This window comes from Scardinius erythrophthalmus (assembly GCF_964197995.2).
Source record: "Scardinius erythrophthalmus genome assembly, chromosome: 18".
NCBI lineage: Eukaryota > Metazoa > Chordata > Actinopteri > Cypriniformes > Leuciscidae > Scardinius > Scardinius erythrophthalmus.
The window spans coordinates 15,228,990-15,234,989 of record NC_138238.1 but is presented as its reverse complement, the minus strand read 5'-3'; the positions used below and the strand labels follow the sequence as shown (position 1 = coordinate 15,234,989).

At 35.9% G+C, this 6,000-nt stretch overlaps 1 protein-coding gene across 4 annotated transcripts in view; it reads left to right on the top strand.

Annotated features, from left to right (window-relative positions):
* The first annotated feature begins 1,018 nt into the window (after positions 1 to 1,018).
* svila (supervillin a) overlaps positions 1,019 to 6,000 on the top strand; it is an 82,912-nt gene continuing 77,930 nt past the window's right edge. For all 4 annotated transcript variants that reach the window (XM_081393643.1, XM_081393641.1, XM_081393644.1 and 1 more), the window contains exon 1: positions 1,019 to 1,179. The gene's annotated coding sequence lies outside the window, so the exon portion shown is untranslated. The remainder of the gene's footprint in view (positions 1,180 to 6,000) is intronic.

Genomic DNA, 6,000 nt, shown 5'->3' with positions numbered 1-6,000 from the left:
TTTTGCGGTCGCTCTGTATTTCTATGGTAATTAGCTTTTGAAGTGGATTTACTTAATGTAAAGTTAACGAAAGTCATCATGAGGATTGTAATGTTTAAAGCAGATGTCTTAACAAATGTCAGTCGACCGGGAAGATTTTAAAACGAGCCGTTCATTCATAAATACGCAAGATCGCTGTGAAAATACAGACCGGAAGACAAAAGACAACGAGCGCAGCGCTGAAAAGGGGCGGAGCTACATAAGGTCTATAAACTTTATTTACATTGTTCTAAAGCAGAATTCTGCTTTTCACAAAAAGGATTGAAGTGGGTCTTATAATATTAAAATAACATGTCTCATATCCAACACAGGTTTTTAACACTAGGTCTGATGATTTCCAGGTCTGATGAATGACAAGTAACCATGTTTAAAAGGCTCCAATAATGTGTCGCAGCTCTTCTGGGTCCATTGTCTCACACTTGGTAACCACATGTTTCCCATGTTTTGAATTTGTTACGCTGCCAACCAACAATCGTTGCTTTTCAGACTTTAGCTCTCTGAACACAAAGACGTCTTTATTGCTGTAGCTGAATTTGTATTGTAGGGAATTTGGTTGCAAACCACAGTGATATCTGACAGTGCTTTTATTAAAAAAAAAATAATAATGGAAAGGCTGATGATAAGGGAACAATTGCTATGATTTCCAAAGTACACTTTCACTTTAATAATTTTTGGCCATATCGTTTACTCACCCTCATGTTTTTCCAATCAAAAAAGCAACAAAAACAGAGATGTTAGAAAGAATGAGTCACCAACCATTCAACTTCATTGCATGGAACAAAGATACAAGTCCCTAACATCTTCTTTAGTGCTCTACAGAACAAATAAAACTATGCAGTTGTAAAAGTCTGGTAGAAAAATTAAGACAGAATATTATTATTTTTTTTTTTTTTTTGGTGGATCCACTATGCCTTTAAGATTAAGCTCACGTCGCCCGGAAGCTGCTGAGGACAAATGCAAGTTCGAGGCGCGCTCTAGTGAGCGTGAATGACAGACTGACGCGCGCGCGGTGTCTCTGCACTCACGCAACTCATCAGTTTGTCAAGATATGTTTGTTGAGATATTCTTTGATGACGCCTTTGTATTAACGAACTACAGTTTGGAAAAAACTCCTAAACATCAGTGACAAGTATCCCGCGGGTAAGTTGTTAAATTAATTGTTTGCATACATTTCGCTTGTGCGCAATTCCCCAAGTGAGTTTTGTCTTGTTTTTAGCAATTAGCCTGACAATAAACAAAACATAAGTAGGTTTGTGTTTAAATTCTCTTGAGTAATTAGATAAATAGTGTTTAAAAAAGCTGTTTCTCCTCAAGCTTGTTGATGGTTTGTTTTTATCATTTTGTTTAGCGGTCTCAGAGAGATTTTTAAATCATTCACAGGCATTACGTATTTACTTAGTTTAACTTTAAGCGCTACAGTTGAGCAGTAGTAGCCTTCGACTATAATTTTGTAATTGTTTCAGGAGTTCACATCAAGGATTCTTGAGTATAACAGTGGACATGATGCGCGCTCCCGTGCGCCAGTAATTGAATGATAGTTGTGCTCACACGTGGAAAGTGTGCAAAATAGACCGTGAACTGAAGTGATAAACTTTATTGAAGTGTATCCGTAAGGTAGGTATAGGGTGAGGTTACGAAGCGCCACGTAAAGCGTACTAGTGGTCTGTTTGTCCTTCATTGTGGTTAAAGGAAGGGTCGCTCCCGTTATTTGATACACTACATGTTTCCCAGCTGGGGTGCGCGGTCATGAAGCGCGCTCCTGAGGAGATGCAGTTCTCAAAAGCAGAGAAATTAAATTAACGTGACACCTGATGACTGGTGCTCTTATGATGTGATGTGACGGGACTCGGCGTGTGTGTGTGTATATGAAGAGTTCAGATGCAAAAGCCTCTATGTGCCATCTGAAATTTTCTTCTAGAATGATCATTTTTATCAGGCTCGTATATTTAAGTTCAGTAATTTCACTTAAATGGCAATGAAAATTACCTATGAATTGTCATTTAAGTGAAATTACTGAACTTAAATAAATGAGCTTGATAAAAATGGTCATTCTAGAAGAAAATTTCAGATGGCACTTAGAGGCTTTTGCATCTGAACTCTTCATATGTATGTGTCTTTGCATTCAAAATCCTAAATATTGCTCTGTTAGTTGTATACTCAATGTAAAAGTATTAGTTTAAGAGCCTTTTTGCACAGCTCTAGGCTATGTACAGTTTGCACACAAAGTAACAAAACAATACCAGCTTTTGTTGCACTGCTCTGGATTATTTTATTATCTAGTCTAATTTGCATTGATCTAATGCAGTATAACACCACCAGTAAAGCAGGCTTATGACTTTTATGGTTCCTTTTTCTGTTTAGTTCTGCCAGAAACAACTTTGTTTTTACATGTGGTTAGTTGGCCTGCCTGAATTGGTTATGGGAAGTTGTTCTGCGGTGTGACATGCTATAGTCCGTCTAAAATAATTTTAAACATAATTTAGGCTAGATAATCAGAATTAGGCAAGTTGTTTTAGTGACTGAATGTAATATTTGTACTTAAAAAAATTAAATAAATAAAAAGCAATGAAAAGTTGACCACTTTAGGACATAAGATACTACCTTCAAGTTTTAAACTAAATTCTTGATATAGATTTTTTTAATTGGCTTAACGTGTTTTTTTTTTTTTTTTCAGCCAAGTTCCTTAAAGTTTCATTTCTTTTTATTTTATTAGAGATGGTGACCTAAATGCACATGGTTAACAAATTGCATTTGTGTTAGTGATCCGAATTACATTTGTGTTTAGTGATCCATCCATCCCAAAGAGCCCTTACTGTAAACCAAACCGTATTAAAAGCAAGTGTATACCCTCACATTTGAACAAGCTTGTTTTGCATTTATACAGGCTATAAGAAACAAATTCAATCTCATTAATTTACCTTCTGCTCTATTTCCTTCAGTAGGCTGTCAGTTTGTTTGAGAAATGGTTCAAATGCATAGGTTAAAGGTATAGAACAATGGCTAAGCAATAATAAGAGCATATTGCTGTCAGTTCCCTTGTTTTCAGGGTGTGCCTGGGTTGCATTTGGAAGCCCTCTTAACGATTTCCTGCTTGGCCTTTAAAATCTGAGTTTAATGGGTTTTGTAATGCTGGCAGCTATTAGCATAGATCTTCAATGAGAGAGATAGAGAGTGGGTAAAATATGGGCATGGTTGGTGTAGATTGAAGCAGAGAATTGGCCCAGTAATGCAGGTCCGTTTTAAGAGACTGACATGTCCGTCTGTCCATCAGGGAGAAAGTAGTCTAAAATGGTTATATATGAAATTGTATATGATTTTTTTGTTTCCATTTATTATTTTTATCTTATAATATGCTGATTATTCCTAGTCTTGTCTTTTTAAAAAATATGTATTTTAATAAGATTAGTGCAAATGTTCTCTCCAGTAGGAATGGGCCGATCTCATTTTTAATCATACTGATTAAAATCATACCGTCTATCCATATTTGTTTTCATCATACTAGTGATGATCAGGAGAGCTTTGCCTTGTGATTGATCATAGCTCTTATGTTTCATAACAAAGCTGTCTTTCCATTGGCTGTTATATTTCTGCAAAATCAGCCAGTGGAAGGAGCATGATGTGGATTACAGAACAGGATGTCTAGTCTTAGCCTATGGTTAACCTTTCCGGTCTGTGGTACTTAAGTCAGATGACTGTTGTGATGTATACGTTCTGCTCAAAGCTAATTCCTTTTCTGCTTCAAATCATTTTAAATCCATAATTTGTATTAATTGGTTCACTTTTTAATGGTCTTTGAATTAGAGACCTAGCAAACTCTGTTGGTATTCAAGTTATGTCAGTGGTTTTAAACGTTAAAAGTGAATTAAGGCATCGCATCATGAAGAACAGAATGAAAAAATATAAATTTTGAGATTTGCTAAAGAATAAATTCAACAGTTTAAATTATTTAATAACATTCAATTGCTATTTTCAGTTTTTATTTTAGTGTATTTTTTGTAGTTTTGTTTTTATATTACTTTAGTAGAATTGATTTATTTTTATTTTAGATTTAGTTTTTTATAGTTCAAATGTTTAGTTAGTTGCCAAGGCAATATTTCTAACTTTACTTTAGTTTTTGTTTTTTATGTAATATTTAGCCTTATATTTTATAATAGCGCTTTATACAATACAGATTGTTTCTTTACAGTGAGAACAGGAAAATTATTCAATGATGCAAACAGTTCATTTCGGCTGTATAGCCGCTCTAAAAGGAAATAGTGTCATTGTTCAGCTGAAGTCAGTTCAGTGTTGATTCAGTTCCGTTGTAAAGATCATAAATTATTAAATTACTTAATTAAAGCAGTTCTGCAGAAAACAGTGACGTCATCATCCAGCTCAGTTCAGTGGAGTCAAATCAATAATATCGTTGAATATTAAGTGTCCCTAACTAAGCAAGCAAGAGCAAGCCAGTGTCAAGGAACCCAAACTCCATCAGGTGACAGAATGGAGAAAAACAATCTTGGTAGAAACCAGGTTTGTGATTATGATTCGGGCTACATCAAAAGTCAGAATCAGATTATGGATCGGTAGCATTAGCATTTAAATATTTCAATTAACAATTGTTTTTTACTTCAATGATACTGAAAAATTCTATTAATATTGCTCAATTACAGATATGGTACTGCCATGGTATTTCTGTTGTTACCTGATTTTCCTTGTTTACTTTTGTTTTAAATTAACAGTGGGGCCTAAAATGTTTGACAAAACATGGCTTAAAAAAAATATCCATCCTAAAATATTTTGCATGTGAAAATGCGTGAGTAATACATCAGTTTCATTTTGCTTTGATGTTTCAGTTCACACACACTTCTCAGACCATATGTCTGCTTAATGTTGGCACGGTAACACCCGTACCCATCATTCAACAGACACAGAGGGCCTACTGAAGCAACTGCTTATTAATCAGAATAAAACAAAATAATAGCAGCTTGTAGTCCTGCTCTGGTCTGCGTGAGGAGAGAGCACCAGAGCACCAGTCAGTGAGACAATTGTTTTCATTTCGCCAACGGTAAACTTCCTGTTACCCTTGATTAATATTGTGATTTCCTTCACAAAGTCTGTCATTGTTTTTTTAAATCATATGACAGGATGACGGTACACATCATTGTTTCTTTGTTCATCTGTCCTTTTCAAATCTTACTATTGACCAAACTCTACAATGTCTTGCTCGTGAGGTGCTGTGTGGAATAAAATGAGAACATTTACAAAATAAATTTTTTGCCTACAATATTATATAAACATGATAGGCTCATATAACGTTACAGATACAATTGCTCGTTCTAAAGTAAAAAATTTGAACATTTAATGTTCTTAAAAGTGCCCTTTCTAGTGCCCCTGAGCCTTCTTTTAAACAGTCCCAGTGTTATACCAGAGCAAAACTTTTCTGTAGACCCTCCTGCTTTCTTTCTGAGTAATGGCTGACCCTGTTGCATAAGTGCAGAGGCTGACATCATTGTTAGAGACCCAGCACTGGGGTTTGAAGGCAGCGTGAACCGGTGTGGGGCCCTCAAATCTCCCCCTGCACTGGGATGAGGAGCAGCTGGGGCTCCTGAGGCATGAACTTCACTGTTGAGAAAAGATTGTGAAATAGTATAGACTGAAGCACAACAAGCACCTGGCTTTTGCGTTTTGCTTGTAGGCCAAACTGTAGCTTGGTGGGTGTGCCTTTGCATTTGGTTTCTCCATTGAAAGATTTTGCCTGGACATAACCTTTGGGAAATTGATCAGGGATCTTCTCCAGAACAAAAGGAAGTGCAGAGCTGTAGGTTCTATGTTATTATTTCTGTTCATTTGTTATTAGGAACAATAGTTTATCCAACTTTCTCCATATAACATCTGTCTTTGGGCAGGTAGCGCTTCTCAATACCATTGCTGATGTATAAATGTGTTAAGTTGTCTGACGTTTAATTTACAGAAGTAGCA